This window comes from Ciconia boyciana, chromosome 18 (assembly GCF_034638445.1).
Source record: "Ciconia boyciana chromosome 18, ASM3463844v1, whole genome shotgun sequence".
Taxonomy (NCBI): domain Eukaryota; kingdom Metazoa; phylum Chordata; class Aves; order Ciconiiformes; family Ciconiidae; genus Ciconia; species Ciconia boyciana.
In genome coordinates this window covers 11,581,718-11,598,296 of record NC_132951.1, presented here as the reverse complement: position 1 = coordinate 11,598,296, position 16,579 = coordinate 11,581,718, and the positions used below count along the sequence as shown (strand labels likewise).

At 45.1% G+C, this 16,579-nt stretch overlaps 1 protein-coding gene across 4 annotated transcripts in view; it reads right to left on the bottom strand.

The window, feature by feature from the left end:
• Window positions 1–16,521, bottom strand: part of SLC31A1 (solute carrier family 31 member 1) — a 28,308-nt gene extending 11,787 nt beyond the window's left edge. Inside the window, exons 1-2 of one of the 4 annotated variants that reach the window (XM_072882789.1) lie at window positions 16,461–16,521; window positions 628–689 (exon numbers count right to left, since the gene is read on the bottom strand). The gene's annotated coding sequence lies outside the window, so the exon portion shown is untranslated. Of the gene's footprint in view, window positions 1–627; window positions 690–913; window positions 939–3,320; window positions 3,412–9,333; window positions 9,386–16,460 lie in introns of those variants that run through there. The other 3 variants (XM_072882791.1, XM_072882790.1, XM_072882792.1) reach the window with 3 other exon arrangements.
• Between the last annotated feature and the right edge of the window lie 58 nt (window positions 16,522–16,579).

Below are 16,579 nucleotides of genomic sequence, written 5' to 3'. Positions count from 1 at the left end.
CCATAAGATGACTGCAATTATACATAACCTCCACCACAGTTTCCCAGTCTATTGCTTCTGCCCTGTTAATGCAGAATCCTGTCACTCCACAGTAAATCACAGAGTTTTTCCTGTGACAAACAGCCTTCCAGATACACCTTTTCATGCAGAAACACAGGACATGCAGAAACAGCACAGACAGGAAGGATCTGCCAAGCTCCCAGAAAGTACTTTAGAAATCAGCTTGGTCTGAAACACGGTGTGTGAACAGAGCTTCCTTAAAGTCACATTCAAAAGGAATAAAGCCCCTTTCCAAATCAGAACTCTAACAGGATTAACAACGGAGCCCTAAATCAATGCCCATTAGAGCAGCAAACTCTTCCCTTCAAAACAGTGCCTCATCTTTCCCATGCCAGTTCTGAAAAAGCAAGAAATAAAACTAATTCCACTGGCGCTGCCCAAAAGCACTGGAGCCTGAAAAAACACCCCTTCAGTCTCCTTTACACTAGTTACATGTTCAACCGAGATGGTGCTTGCTGCAGTGGCCCAGCGCGCAACGGCAGCAAGCACGCCAGCCACAGCGACGGGGCTGGCTCCTGCACAGAAGCCTCCAGACTTCTGTCTCAACACAGCTGAAGTGATTCTTACCTAGGGTCTCTCCACCAACGCTTTTCGTAGCAAGAACAGGGTCAGGAGGTCCCTCTCTTCTCCTGAAAAATAAGTGAAAAACACCTTGTAAGATTTACTAAGAATTAAAATCAAAGCTTCTGAGAGAAATCCAAGGGAAAAAGATCAAAAATAGCAAGTTGGAAAGGCAAAGATCTCTTGCTTGCACATCACATGCGTCTCAGTCCTGCATGACACAAAGGAATGCTACATATAAAACACATACGTAATGGAAAAGGCAACCAAAAGTTATCACTGCTCTACTTACAGCAGTCCAGCTGGCAGACTATTTGAGCTCCACTGGCTCTGAGCTTGTGGTCTCAAGCCCAATCCTTTTTTTTTTTTTTTTTTTTAAAGTGCTGTAAATGGAGGTGGGAGGGGAAGCAGGGAGTCTGCAGACACTACAGCACTGTTCACTGGCTCTAACTGTGGTCTCCACTGAATGGTCTGAGCTAGTCATCATGAGACTTTAGCACTGCTTCTAGTTTATTCATTTCCTGGCAAACTTGACAACTTTAACAGCTTCCTTTCCAAATGGGTGGACTTGCTGTGACTCCTCCAGGATCCCAGGCTTAGCTCCAGAGCTGCTTAAAGGCACAGCTGAGGGACAGACCAATTCTACCCGTTCATATTGTAGGATTATCCAGCAATGGCAGCCAAAGCCCTCCTACACCAAGCTATATAGACACACTTTAAAGATGCGGGGAACAAATAGATCATTCTTCAGTAATGTAATATAACATGTTTTACTGATACACACTGTTGTTCTCCAATGTCAAAATTCCCCTCGGAGCTCTCCCAGGCAGCTTCAGCAACCCCAGGGTGGAACTCAGACACACAAGGAGGGACTGTGCTGTGCCCAGCACAATTCTTAATGGCACACCTCTGTTTTTCCCTTGCGCAACTCCTGAAGAAGGACTTCTTAGTGCTATATTAAGAATTTAAGGGATGTTTGCAAGGTCACAGCAGAACTGTGTGGCTTGGCCCGGTACTGTGTCACCACCTTAGAGTCCCAACCAAAAGCCTTTACCAGAAGTTCAAGGCTTCCTAAAAGCTCAACACACTAGAAGGGGTTCGGATAAAGAGCAAGAAAGAGAAGGGAACGGCTCAGGAGAGGAGCTCCGATACATTTTGAGGGTTAGGTTGTCAGGCTGCATTAGTTTGTATTTCCTGGGTTTTGTCCATGACCAGAGAAGCTTGCAAATCCATTCAAGCCAGATCAGTGGAGTCAAGCAGAAAAATACACTGTGTGACAGAGGGCACATCCTCCCTCTCCACCTGTAAGTGGAAGGGATACAGCTGAACTATTTATACAGATGGGTTTCAGAAGGTTTTGAAGGAAGAAGACAGGTACTCTGGAGGATGTCCAGCTTGAGATGCCAGAGGGTGGAGTGTAGGGAGTAGAGAATGATGGGCAAAAAAAAGAGCTGAGCAGGGCTACACACAACATATTGTGTTCAGCTTCGAAAGGGGATGATGTCTGGGCGGACTCTGACATGCAGAGATGGAAGCAGTCATCAGGGATGTTAGACGCAGCCAAGCTGGTAGCATGTAGACCAGCTCTTCGGCAGCTATCATACACAACACAAGCAGAAGAATGGACTTTTAAAAATAACCTACGGGGCTGTTAGTTTTTCATGAGGGGAGAAAGCCATGCAGGAGAACTGGTTCTCTGCCATCACCTCCATCAAGGATCCCAGGCTGGAACCATTACAGCACAGTCATGGATGCTGAAGGGGACGGCAGAGAACACGGCATATCAAAAATGCCCTGGCATGAGCCACACCCACGACTGATGGTATCTGCCCAGGCTGAGCTAGACCCTTTCTTAAGGCAAGGCTGACAAACCCTAGAGGCAGGATATGGGGAGAGAGTGGAGCAAAGCCTCATGGCAAATGCCACCCACGCAGGGAGGTTTGGGGGTGAGGGATTAAGCCAGAGTTCAGTTCAGGTTCTCTGCAGCACAGCCAGATCACACGGTTGGGGCCAATAATCATGCTCTGAGAGTACATGCCCCTCCTCGGTGCCGGGGGGAATTCACGGGGGTTTGCAGGTCCTTGCAAAGATCACAAGAGAGCCCTGCCAAGTGGAGTCATTTTGCTGTTTTCTCACACTTACCTGAGCTGCAAACCTCTATCCTTCAGGGCTCCTGGCTGCCACCGTTTCCTTATTTTATTCTTACCAAATCCTTGTGTTTCTTTCCCGCATTCCACACTTGTACCAATACACATTTGTCCCTCTCATTATAGGGCTGCTCTGTCCCCGTAAACAGGCTGCACCCTCCACATGTAACTATCGCATAGCACTCACAGACATAGCAAAAAAAAAAGTGGTCCAATTTCAGACTATGGATTCCAGTTGAGATGCTGGCTCACACAGGCTTCCTGAGTTGCACATTACTTGGCAGCTCAGCGAAGTTATATGCATTAATCAACTTTTAATTAAAATTAAGATTAAAAGAAGTTGATAAAGTATCAGCATCGGTTCAACCCTTAAGGTCCTGTCCTTTGCTTTGAACCAAAGCAACACTCAGCTATACAACTAAGGCAAAGCTGGTCGCATTCACTTAGCACAATCCCCATTACTAGAGGAGGGGCCAGAGCTCTTCCTCTCAGCATGGCTACAAACACGTCCCTTTGATCGAGTTTATTTTCATAGCAAACTTGTCTGGTCACCTTCTGTTAGAGACCCTGCTTGATCCACTTCCCTAAAAGGGGTCAGTCATTCCTAATCTTCCAGCTTCTGCAGACTCCTCAGGAAATCTCTAAATCTTTGAACAAGAAAAAAAAAATAACTAAGGACAGACTGTTCTTTACAAGACAATGCACTGACCTTCATGAAGCGGAGCATCATGCCAGCCCATGTCATTACTAATGGGCCTACTGAAGTGAAAGGCAGCAGAAAACAATCCTGCAGAGCAGAAAACCTAAGACTGTAAGACTGATATCAGAGGAAAGGCTGAGAAATGTTAGCAAGAGATGTGTACAGATGGAGAAAATGATGGTGAGTTAGGTAGGCTGAGCAAGACTCCTCTCCAGACAAGCTTTTTGCTCAGCCATACTGAAACCACAGGAGATGGAAAACCAATAAATGAAGGATACTCCTGAGAAGCACGGCAAAACTGAGGAGTCCTTGACAATGTTTTCCTGGCTGTAACCTCATTTCTGCTAGAGAAGTCTGACACTTACAGCCCAGGTTCAAGCACCTGGAATGCACATAAAGCTTTGCATCGAGATCCAGGAGTGATCCTCTGCTGTCTCACAAAGGGTCCCAAACTCCATCAAAGCTACAACCTGGCAGTTAGGCTAGATGATTGTGTAGGTCGCTTCCAACTTAACTATCCTATCCTATCCTATTCTATTCTACAACGGCTCCTCCGCTTCTGCTGGCCACCTCTCAATCCTTGCCTCAGTAGAGCAGGTAAGATTACTTCCACAATGACCACACTGACCTTTAGCAAGAGGTGACAGAACCAACGCCATCGCTCCTTAGTTCATCTCTTTTTTTCACAAATTTTAGGTCAGCAATGCAGGGGGGACTGCATTAGCACAGGAATCAGTAGAAACTTCCCTCATCTACAAGAGAATCCTGGACACATTCCCACATGGACTAGTGAACATTAAGTTTTCCTTTGAAAGAAGAACTGCAATCTTAAAGACTGATCCATGCCTCCAACTGCTGGGACAAATCGTGGGGTCAACACCTACACATGTTCTCCAGGCTGCCCCACTCTTGGCAGGACATGAGACAATAACAGCATCTCTTCAGCACAGCAGCACCAAGCTGCTTCTTAGCATCCCCTATACAGTGCTTAAAAGTGAAATGCTATAAAGTGAAAACGTTTTTGAAGGTGCGCAATAGGTTTTTGGGAGCAGAATACAGTGGTGGCTGCATCTGACTAGATCACTTTCATGCCATTGCAAATACAACACAGTCCTTGCCCTGACAAATGCAAAATGGTAGGAAGGGCATGATATTAGGAATGACACTGGAATTGGATCTGGCAGATCCCGTGAACACCACAGGGTACAGGCTTGCAAAATGCAGCCTAGTGCTTGTCTTTTTTGCAGCCATTGCTGAGCACACATCTGTCACAGAAGTGTGGCTCAAGGGAGTTATTTTTGGGTGATGGACAGATGCTGAAAGCTGTCACGAGGCTGAGGATGGCTGGTGAACTGGGCGTGCACGGCTCTTATCCACACAAAGGACAGCCAGGCAGGAGACAGCAAACAAGTTTTGGAGAAACCGATGTCAGAAATGATGTGAACTGAAGTATTCTACTACACCAGCAATAACCTGCTACCATCCTGATAAAACATGAGTACTTTCAACCCAAGTGAGCCCAAATTAACCTGAAGTCCCCCATGGGACACTTTCAAAGGATCTGAGCATAACCCACCCTTGGCCGTCTTTGACAACCCCAGCTGGAGGGACTATTATAAGCTGAGCAAATCAAAAGTGCAGTTCAGGGAACAAAGCACAGCTGGCTTGGCACAGAGCCGCCCACCTACTGACCAGAAGCAGAAGGCCAGGAACAGACATGTCAACCACAAGTTGTTTTTTTTACTGCTAACAAACAGCAATAAACATTATAGTCAGTATTCAGAAAGGTGAGATGATACATCAGCAGACAGTGAACTCGAACGGTGACAAAGGTGGTACCAATTAAAAGGCGAGTCTCTTCACTGGTTCAAAGTTTGCCCGTTCATCTCTGAGTGTCACAAAACTTTCCCCTTTTTCATGTTACTGCTCCAGCTCCAACAGAATAGCACCCATCTCCAGCCAGCTCTTCTTGCTGGGCACAGAAAACAAGGACATGCAAGTGTCGTATCAGGTGCCAAAGCTAGAGCAGATCAGATCTGCAGCAGGCCTGTGACTTTTGCACTCAGAAGGAGCGACTTGCCATGCTCAAGCCCATCATGAGCACAATTTCTTCCGTTCTGTACGTTTGCAGTATTTCCTCCCTCCCTGTTTTCATTTCTCTATTTCTTCCACCACTAGCCCTTCAGATCCTATATTTGCTCTGCACTGTTTGTAATTCTCCTTTCCGTCTAGCTGGATGAGGTAGTTGTCCCCCTTTTCTGACACCCAAGAGCACAAAAGTTTCTGGAGAGCAGCAGAATTGAGGCACCTCAGAACATCCAAGACCTGAGGAGCAAATGCCAGTCCCACAGCTCCCAAAGCAGAGAAGATGCCATACAAAAGCTGACTCCAGCACTCATCTGGAGAGAAAAGTATGGCATTAGAGGTGCCAAAACTGACAGAGGATGCTACGTTACAATTTCTTTATAAAACACCCAGGCTAAAGGGCTCCTACAAAAGCATGTCAGACACCAAAATTCCTTATAGCCAACGCCAGCATGAATTCAGAGCTAGTACTAACAAGTTTCCATCAAAGGCAATTCCCAGGAGGCATCTACAGAAGAACCTCCTCAGCACTCCCTATGCATGTCAAAGACTTCTGAAGCAATTCTCCCAGCACTGCAGTCTGGCAGGCCACTTTATCATGGCTTCATCTCTCTTTCTCAGATCATCAAGGGTATGAAACAGTAACACAGTAATATGTACCCATGCCAAAAAATACCCAGTATTCAGCACCCAGGGAGGAGAAACCTGAAGGCCTCCCCTTCCCCCCAGGGACCACGCTGTGTTTAAGCAGAGATAAGGCAGAATGGCTTAAATCCCAGGGGCTTAACAGGCCTTGTTGGGATGCCAGAATAGCTGAGTGCAGTCTGCTTACCATGCACGATGTTTGGTCAGAAATCACCCGAGGACCCTCTCACTAAAAACCGCTTAGCGCTCACTGGTCAGCTGAAGAAGGCTGCCTAACCCTCCTTCTCACCGGTGGAGAGAAATGGGACAGCAGCAGGGAAGAGAAGACAGAAAAGAACTGCCATGTGACCCATATTGTCCAAGATTACATAACTTTTTGAATAAATAGATACTTCCTTATCCTCTGCGGTGGTTTCTGCAGAAACGTTACACAACCGGGCGCTGCAACAGTGACCAGGGATATGTGATCCATACGGCCAGAGAGCAGGAAACATCCTGCTGCCTCACCGTATGCTGAGGAACAAGTGGGACAGAGTCATGAGCCTTGCAATACTCTTTAAAAACTTTTTTTTTAATCTTAAAAAAGTTAGCATTTGGAACTGTATCTTAGACAACTTCTGCTTCCTTAGAAAACCCAGGCCTAGTGAAGAATTTCTCTTCCTATTTTATATGCCCTAATCAAGAACAGCTTCTGGCATGCATTAATTTACCTACAACAGACTTTTTTTAAATGCAGGGAAAACTTAAATGAAAAAAACTTTTTGTGCACAAGATTCGCCATCATGCTCACTAATTCATCATCCAGATTCCTGCAGGTTCATGCCACCCACAGCATTGGTATGTATGAAAAGGAGCCAGCCTGTCACACAGAAAAGGTGTCTCTGTCCAGAGGGTAAGGAGTTGTATTATTGTTTGTGACCGTTCAGTGGCCACATGCAGAAGCATTCAATCTATAAGGAACGCTAGATATGTCAGGATGCGAGACAGGGTACTACTTCCAAGTTAATACCTGATAAACCATTGCTACATGGTTTGCTGAAATGGGAAGGACACACACCAGGCTAAACTGTATAAACAGCTCTGACCAGATTTATTTGAAATGGTGCCTTCTAGCCTTAAGCTCTGTAAGACTGTAAAATAATGTCAGGAGACACAAAATGAAACCAGGAGTCAGCAAGTGCATTCCCAAATAAGCAAGCAAAAGTTGCCTAAGCTGCAAAAATGCAATGTGACTCAATGTGCCCTAAAAGTGCATTACCTGGCCTTTAATACAGGTGCAACATTACAGATGTTCTCTAGCAACATCATAAATACCTTAGTCTCAGGTAGATAAAACTAATTCTGAGGGTAATAAAAGGGATGGCATCAGTTTATTACAGGCCTCATAAAAGGGAGCCTAAACTCTGTCAACACAGATGATTCAGAAGACCCACAAAAGATTCCCAGATCTCACCCTACATGCCCTTGTTCCACATGCCACCACAGGAGGATTTGCAGTTAAGATTTTCAGTCACAGAACCGTTGAAGTTTAGGAGACCTCCTGAGATCATCTAGTCCAACTTCCCTGCTGAAGCAGGCTCAGCTGGAGCAGGTTGCCCAGTCAGCACCCTATTACCCCTGAGCATGACAACTGCACATGTAGTGCAGTACATGTACACACGCAGGACTTCACAGTTCTTGCAGAGATGGCGAGGAGCTGCTCGGTGCTCTGGAGAGCAAGGCCATCATTTATGGACCCAGATACAGATCCTGGAGTTGAACTAAAAAGCTCCTGTTCTTGAACATCCTGTGAATCCTTTGGCAGACAAATCTTCCCTCCAGTGAACTCAGGCAATGCCTGAGGCACTGCAGTGCAGTGGTAACAAAGATAGTTTGAAGTTAAAGGATCAACTGGTAACAACCTAGCCATTTACGCAAACCTGCACATGTGGAAAATAAGCTCATTTTTCCCCTCTGGCTGTTTTTCAACATCATAACTGGACTTAGCCCAGAAAAGGCAACATTTGTACAAGTTCTGAACTGGCTTTCAGGTATGTTTTGAGAATCTGGACAAGAAGAAAACCACCCTTCAAAACTCCCTGTTAAGTTTTAGGAATCCATTCCACACATACGATATGAGACATATTGGTTTAAGCAATTCATATACGTTTTTCTGTGTCCAGTACTGCCACACACTCATGACAGAGAAACACCTTAATTGTGCATTAGCTTCCACCATATGTGAGAGCTTCCTTGAATAACAATCCTAAGAGCACACTTCACTCCTCTCTTTTCATATTTAAGTAGCTGTTTGTCTACAATTACTCCTTAGATGCGTGTCCATGTACAGACACAGCATTTTAAGGTGGCCACTCAACCATTCACCTTCCCTGGAGCTGTCACGTTCCAGCCTGTGCCAGACATTGCCGCAATAGCCACGCGTTGTTGATGTCAGCTCCTATGGGAATACGCTGGGACTTCCAACTCCTACTCTGGTGTGTCAGGGTCACCTTTTAAATGCAGGCTTTTCCCTAAAGACCTAATAGTTCACAAGACTGACTTTTAGAAAAAACTTGTTTTACCTGCTTGCAGAAGGGAAATGAATGCCTGTTCATTTCACTTTCCATGGCCATCTATGACTCTCCCTCAAAACAGAAGCTTGTTCTACCACAGCCAAGAATCAAATTCTTTTTTGCTTCAATTGTTCAAAATACCTGTTGTTTTGAGAAGCCTGAAGCTGTTTCTGAGCAAAATGCAAGGTAGAACATAGGTCATCAGCAGCAAAATCCATTCCACTGTGTTTTTAATTAAGCCCAGGAAGTCAATCTCTGTTTCGGCAGATGGGTAAGACCAAAATATACATCACCAGAGGCACTTTCCTACTCTTGCTCTGTGATGTCAGATAACAGCAAGAGGATGGAACATGTGACATATAAATAGCTTCCAGGTAGTAATGCAAACACTTGTAAGAGAGCAGAGAACAAATTCATAGCCCTAGTCCATAGAACAGAGCACCTCTACATTTTGACTTTTGGAAATGCAAAAATATAATCCCACCTTCACCCTTTGTCAGCTCAGCAAAGTAGAAGATCTCCTGCGATATCAAGAAGAGGGAAAGGGCAATCAAATCAAGCCATTCTCTGGGAAGGAACTTGCCTTTGGAAGAGCCTTGGCCTCATGACACTCTTCTGACAGGACTACCTCTAGGGCATGGAAAGCTAGAACAAATAGCGATTAACAAATTTTTAATTTTAGTTATGAGTGACAATAAACCACTCTGAGAAAAACCTTCGAACACTGCCTTTTTCATCTAGCTTTCAAACCCCTGGACTGCCACACAGCTGTTAATCCAAAGCAGAAATGATTCAGAGCTAAAAAAAGCTGAGTACTTACTATTCCAGAGACAGGTTTTCCACCTACTGCCTCCAGGAGAGCAGTCTCCTCCAAACAGGCAACAAGTCTGAGACGGATCAAAGTTTCTAAACTTTCAGATAATGCTGACCAGCAGAATGCATATCATTATCTATATCAAAGGCTAATCATTAACTACTGCTCGGATTTAGCTATGATCACTTTTACTCCGCTTTAAGCCTATTTATTGCCCGACCTGCAGCCTATTTCAAACCAGACCCATTACTTGCAATATGGTCGGTGGGAAACATTTATATTCAGCTTCTCTTAGCTCTGCAAAACGGGGGTTAAGGGCTGAAGCAGCAGGTATTTCTGCTACGCTCTACTCTGAGTGAAACCATCCCTCCCAAAATATTGACGATCCCTATTGTTACAGCCAAAGATTTCACATGACCCAAGATAAATATTTACTGCTCGGACTATGCAGCCCACTGAAGGCATAAGCCAATCATGGTAGGACCAGACCAAGCACTGAGATGCTCACATAAAGCTCCACGTAATAGCAAAAGTAACTCTTGAGTCTTCCTCACGAGATCTTTGCAAAAATGCAATGAGATTTTAGACCTCCCTGACCAGATTGCATGTGTTCCAGAGATGACTTTCAAACGCATTACACAAAACGCATTTCAAACATTAATTTCTCTGTCAGAGAAATTAGTGTTTTGCTTGCTTTTGGATATTGTAACAAAGCAAGCTTAGTTTCCTTTAGTGTCTACCCCATAATGAAGAAATGCGACGTTTTCAAAGCTATAGGCCAGTTTTTAGGAGCTTGGGAGAGTGGTAAAAAATAACAAGGCACAATTTATATCATAAATTGTGCAGAAATTCTTCAACAATGTGTACAAGACAAATCCTGTCAGGGTAGCTGCCTCTCTGACCTCTCTGATCAGAAAGCTGGCGTCAGCAATTGCTATGGCAGAAAAAAATGTAACAAAGGAGACAAAGTGCAAGAAGTATAGCTGTACTGTGCTCTGCAATGCAAGCGCCCTTATTGCAGGGGCACTGGTTTCAAGCAAGATCAAAAGCAAGAGCTGCACAAAAAGGGATCAACTGGCAAGCAGTGCACGTGATCCTACTATCGTGATGTACTAGAGGGTTTTACTTAAGGAATTCAGCAAATTAAGGAAAGTCATGCTACTGCCAAAAGTTTTTTTAAACTATTATGTCTTACCAAAGAAGCAAAACAGTCAAAATAAAGCATATTAGGCTTTACTATCCATACAGCAGGATATCTTACAGACACTACTCTGTGTTTATGCCTTGTATGAAGAGAACAGCATAAAAATGGCTTTACAACTAAACCTGTAGCAGGAACATGAGGGCAGCTGTAAAACTCGCAACTATCCTTCTTTTAAATAGTTTAGGCTTCAATTTGACAGTACCTGTAACGTCTTCATTTTCATTTTCACCTGAACATACTTCAGTCTGACCTGACACCACCTTAATCATCAAGGTTCAGTACGTCCTTGTGAGATAATGTCTTATCCCAAGTTAATGAAAGGCACCAAAGCTAATAGTAACTTCATTTGTATAAAACTCTCCTGGTAGAGAACCCAGAAATCATGATTCAGTCACTTGTTAAATCCATTAGACCTGGAGCTCAGACAAACAAGGGAACCATAAAAGAGGCAACTGAGAAAACCAGACCACCACTGTGAGTTGCATTTCACTCCCACAGTATTCCAAGGCTGGGTGTGTTCCTCAGGAGCTTGCGCTTCTTCCCTTATCACTTTGATGTACAAGGGCTTACTTACCATATCGGAAAAGCACATGGTATCTCACTGCCTTCCCACGGAGTGCTACAGTGACAGCAGCCACTGTGGTCACTTCCCGAGGGCTGGAGGAGAATGAACTGGGATTGCCTGCCTGCTGGGAGTGTTGGCTTCGAGTCTGCTCCATGCTTGTTAGTGTTTTTCTTTCCCAAGTAAAGGATGCAAGCTTGAAAATGCAGTCAAGCTGTGACAATACGTCATCAAGTCTCTTTAGTACAACGCCTTTCAGAGCAGGAAAAGTTAACTGAGGTAGTAACTGATTAATCGGATCCCTGGCTCTCAGTGCAGCCTCTGTCCAGACACAATATGGAGGAACCCAGCCAGGAGCCGCAGGGAGCTGCTGAGCTGCACAGCACACTGAGGCCAGGCACTCAGCCCGCACCGGGACAGCACAGAGCTGCTCCGGTTTTCCGATACAGAGTACATTCACCATTTGAAAGAAATCAGAGAAGGAGCAGGTTGGGTCACAGGAACGAGCATCTCCATCAGGAGGCTGAAGCCATATACTTTTCAAACAGCTGCTTTTCCAAGCCCACAAAGGAGCAGGCTAGCCAGTTGGCTAACAAGCATTAGCTTCTAAGCTCAGTAAGTGCACTGCTTCTTGCAGGTGGCCTGAAAGTACTTTTTAATCCTACAGATCCAAGTCCATTTAAATTATCACTAACATGAAAAAAGGCCTGAAAGTGTATGTACCATACACACTCCTTCCCCCAAGAAAAGACACATCAAGTGTTTAAAAAAGAAAAAAAGCCAAGACTGTCAGGATTCCTCTTATCCAGGTTAGCCAAAAGATCAGCTAAATACATCACAAAGCTCATATTCCAAGCTCATGTACCTTCATCAGAGGAATGAGATTTGAATCCTTGATAACTAATGAGCATGTGTGAGAAAAGAAGGCTTTGTTAAAGTGAAGTAGCACTCACAAAGTCTCAGGAGAGAACTCAGTGCACTTGCTGTTAGCTTCAGGGCAGAACAGCTGTAATCTTTTCCTAGTTTTCTCACAGCTTCTCAGGCTTGGTACCAGGATGCTGAATATCCAGTGAGAACAGAAGACACCCAATCACTTACGTAATTTTGGCCCTTGATCTAGAGCAACCATGGTCTGCTATATTAATCTAGATAAACATTAGAGTGAACAGATTATATGCATGTACAACTTTTTAAACGGACTATAAATGACATTCACATCTGTGGTACAACAGTGACTGTGGGATTTTCTATTAATACGCACAGAGTAAAAGAGCAAAAAGAAAATTTTAAAATATTTTCCACACAAGCAATTGTTCTAGCTAGCAATCACAGGTGCTCAAGTGCCACTGGACATCAACAGGACCCTTGCAGATATGAGCTGGTGAGACAGAGGGAAGAAATGGCATGTTGTAAAAGCTACGTTGGGAAGATGACATCAAAGACTGTGGAAACAGAGAAGGATAAAAAGGAGGTATTTCATCACAGCCTCCCACTTCTAGATTGGCTTCTAAACCAGAAAAGTCTATTTCCAGGACCAACAAATGACAGGTTTAAGAAAGTTAATTTGTAGTGCAGCAAAATAGGAGTTTAATTTGTTTACAATAACTAGTCCCATTATTCTCTGTATTAGCAGATTCCAGCTTTCAGCTGAAAAAAAAAAGGTTAATGAAAAAATCATGGTCTTGAGTCCCCTGGGACTTGATTGGGAGCACTTCCAGAAAATTAGATTGAAACAAAAAGCAATGGAGTAGATTAACTAAGATTGGATTTCCCAGAGAAAAGCAACATAAACTAGATTGAGTCTTTTTCATCCTTCCCTAAGAAAAAATTGCCAAGACTCCAAATGATTTCCTGGCAGACTTCTGGAGAAGTTCACGGGTGGCAGTCTGCTTCAGCTCAACTTCACAAAATTCTGATGCAGATTACTGCTAACTTTCAGGGTGACCTTCAGCCAAGTGTGGAGAAGGCAGGTCTGCAGAGGCATGAAATTTTCCTGTTGGGTAGAGGGGTCTTTATAGCAAACACAGAAACCAAAAAGGAAAGGAGAAAATACTGCATTTTTAGTTCAAAGAACAAAAAGTATTGTCTGCTCTCTGACCTAATGTCTGACTGGCAAACAAGACAGCTGAAAGGAAGCTCCTCAGGGCCCTGACTCAAAACTCACCGTGTGAATACGGTAGATCTTCTCATCTATTTGTACTAGAAGACTGTTAAAGATTAGTATTCTCAACACCTTCCCTTCTCAAGCATTAAGCTTTTGTTTGGGGATAGAGTGTCTCACTAATCCAAAACTTGAAGTCACACTGTAAAGGGGTAAGTGAGAGAAGAATCCTCCCAAACCTCTTTTCTAAAAAGGAAAAAAAAAAAAAAGAAAACATAAACCTTCTTGTCTTTGCACCGCTGCAAGTCAGAGTAAGTGGCAGGGACTATACCTTTAAAACAAAAAAGCAAACATGCAAAAGTGACTTGGAAAGCTTATTTAATTCTTCCTCTCTACTGGCAGAAATTATTCAAATTCTCAGCCTAGTTAAAAAGCTGCTCTAGATTAGAAAGCTGATATGAATTAAAATAATTCTCTGTAACTTCCAACAAGCAGCAAAATCTCAGTAGAAAACAGCCATACCAAATTTCTCAGTTCTCAATACGAAGTTGTGTGGGAGCCTGCAACTCCTGCTAGCTTTATTCTTTTAAATCCTTTTTTTTTTTTTTTTTGGTGGGGGGGAGGGAGTGAAGGAAGAAAAAACCTGCTTACTGCAAAAATGTTTGTGTTCATAGCAAAAAGCATCATTTTAATTTTGTATTATGCAGCAGGGCAGTCACAGTCAGCTTCACTAACACATCCACAGTTATGAAGCCAACGTGCATTTAAGTACCAATATTTGCACATTATTTCCAGTGCCCCTTTTTTAATGAAGGATGGAAAAAAGTAATGCATAATCCAAAGCTTGATGAAAGCCTCAGGAAATATTACATCATAAATTATATGAATTGGGACCATTAAACTGAACACTAACTAAACCTATAAGATCACATATTGTTACTCATGAAAAATACTGCAAAAGCTTTATTTATCTCAGGCTCAAGCAGAGGCAAGTTAAGATCAAACGGATTAAAAGTAGATTTAATAAATACTTGTGAAGAGAGTTTAATCCACCTTTGCACAAAATGCCATACTATAAAGCATTCTGAAGCTTGGAATTTGATCACAAACAGGAAAAATTGGTCTATGATTGTGAACTCATGTGGAGCCACAAGCCCACTGCAAACTCAAATGCAGGAGGGCTGCGAACAAAGCTGAAATAAAAAAAATGAGAAGTGGCTAAGACAGGGCTTAGATGTGATGTTTGCCACCGTGCTGCGGTACGTACTCCTACCAGCTACCTACCCATTTCACTGACAGTAAGACTTGCCAGTGCTGAATCCCCATGTGGGAAAGCACATCGGGTTCTCAGCTAAGAGGTTGTTCACAGGATGGGAATCCTTGATTGTACCAGAACTGTTATGTTTCTGCTTCCAACAGTCCAAATTAAACTTTGTGCTAAAAAAAAAAAAAAAAAAAAGTTGGGTATTGGGTACAGACATAAATTAACTGTACCTAAAACAACCAAAATTCAAGTGGAACAGTAGGACTTAGCCACATAGGTCTCCACTGTTGAAAAAATATATCTTGAGTGCTAACTTGATAGAAATACAGAAGGAGGCAAAGCAACAAACTCTCTCTTCATCTAAGGAACATAGCAACCACATCTCCTGTTTGAAGTTCATGTCCACCTGCCATATCAAGATAGGAACAATCTGCTCCCATAGGAATTTACATCAAATTATTGTATAACTATTGTGTGTGTGCATTCTTGTGGGTTTTTTTAAACAGAAACAAGGCTTTTGACCCTTTGCAGGTTTGATTCTAAAATAATCACACATACTGCAATGAAAAAGCTACTTAATACTTCCCCACGTCTTTTCCCTTTAGAAGTGAAATCACTGATATCGCAGTCATACTGTATTCTCATTGCAATAAAACCCCCAAATTACTGCCAACGCAGTGCTACAACAGACCTGGCAACTTTGTGCTCAGACTCAAACGGCCTAAAAGTAACTATTATTACAAATTTCCGGTCAGTGCCAGAAAATATCCAAAGCCAGGAAATTATTCAAGCCGTACTGCCATTTTGCTCTCCCCTGCACTCAGTTTTGCTGCATTTCACTGTCACCCGGTTCTGAAGTGCTGAATTTAAAGACAAGGCAGCGGGTCTCACAAAGCACCTACAGACACCAGCTTTTCAAGAGGAAAAAAAACCCAACAAAAGAGGCAGATTTCTCAAGCTACAAGGCAAAGGTGGAAAACTGCTCAACGAAGGCCAGCTCAGATGTTTTTAAAACCCAAAAGCTATTCTGATGCTAAGAAGAACGCGTATTACACAGCAGCTGTCGCCCCCCGGTAACTCAGAAGTACGAGACCCAAATCTGGAGCCTAAGAGCGCCCGTGTGCCCCGAGCCTTCCCGCAGAGAGCGTGCCACAGGCCCGCTACCAAGCCGCACAAGCAGAGCGACGGAACCACCCTTCGGCGAAGCCGAACCGGCCACTGCAGACAGGCCGGCCGCCGAGTCCCGGAGGGGTTACGGCTTCCCCTCGGGCTTGGGGCAGAACGGCGGGGACGGCGGGACGCGTTCGCAGAGGACAGCACACGGCGACCCCGGGCGCCCAGCTGTCACCTTGGGGACAAACACGCTCCCGCCCGCAAAGCCAGGCCGGCAGCTCCACCGGGAGCCGCTCCCTCCGCCCCGGGGACTCGGCGACCCGCTGCAGGGGTGCTTTCCGCACGGCCGCCGGGCTCCCTCCGCCCCTCAGCGAGGTCGGCCAGCTCGGCAGGCCGCTCCCGGGCCCCGGAAAGGCCCCGCCGGGCCCGCGGCCCGCCGCTCCCCTAAGCCGCGGGCCGGCCCGGGGCTGCCCTGCCCTCTCAGGCACCGCCGCGGCGACCCCGCCGCTGCCTAAGCCGCCCCCGCCGCCCCACGCCCGGCCCGGCCCCAGGCCCCCGCGTCCCGGCAAGGCCGCGCGGGGGCGGCGGCCGCGGGCCCCTCAGGCGGGGGCGGCGGGGCACGAGGCCACCGCGACCCCGGCACGTCACTCACCACGCGACCGCCACAAGCCCGCGGCTCCTCTGCCCGCCAACCCCGCGCTGCCCGCCCCGCCCCCTCCGGCAAGCCCCGCCCCTCCGACGTGTCCCCTAGGCCCCGCCCCCGCGCGGCTT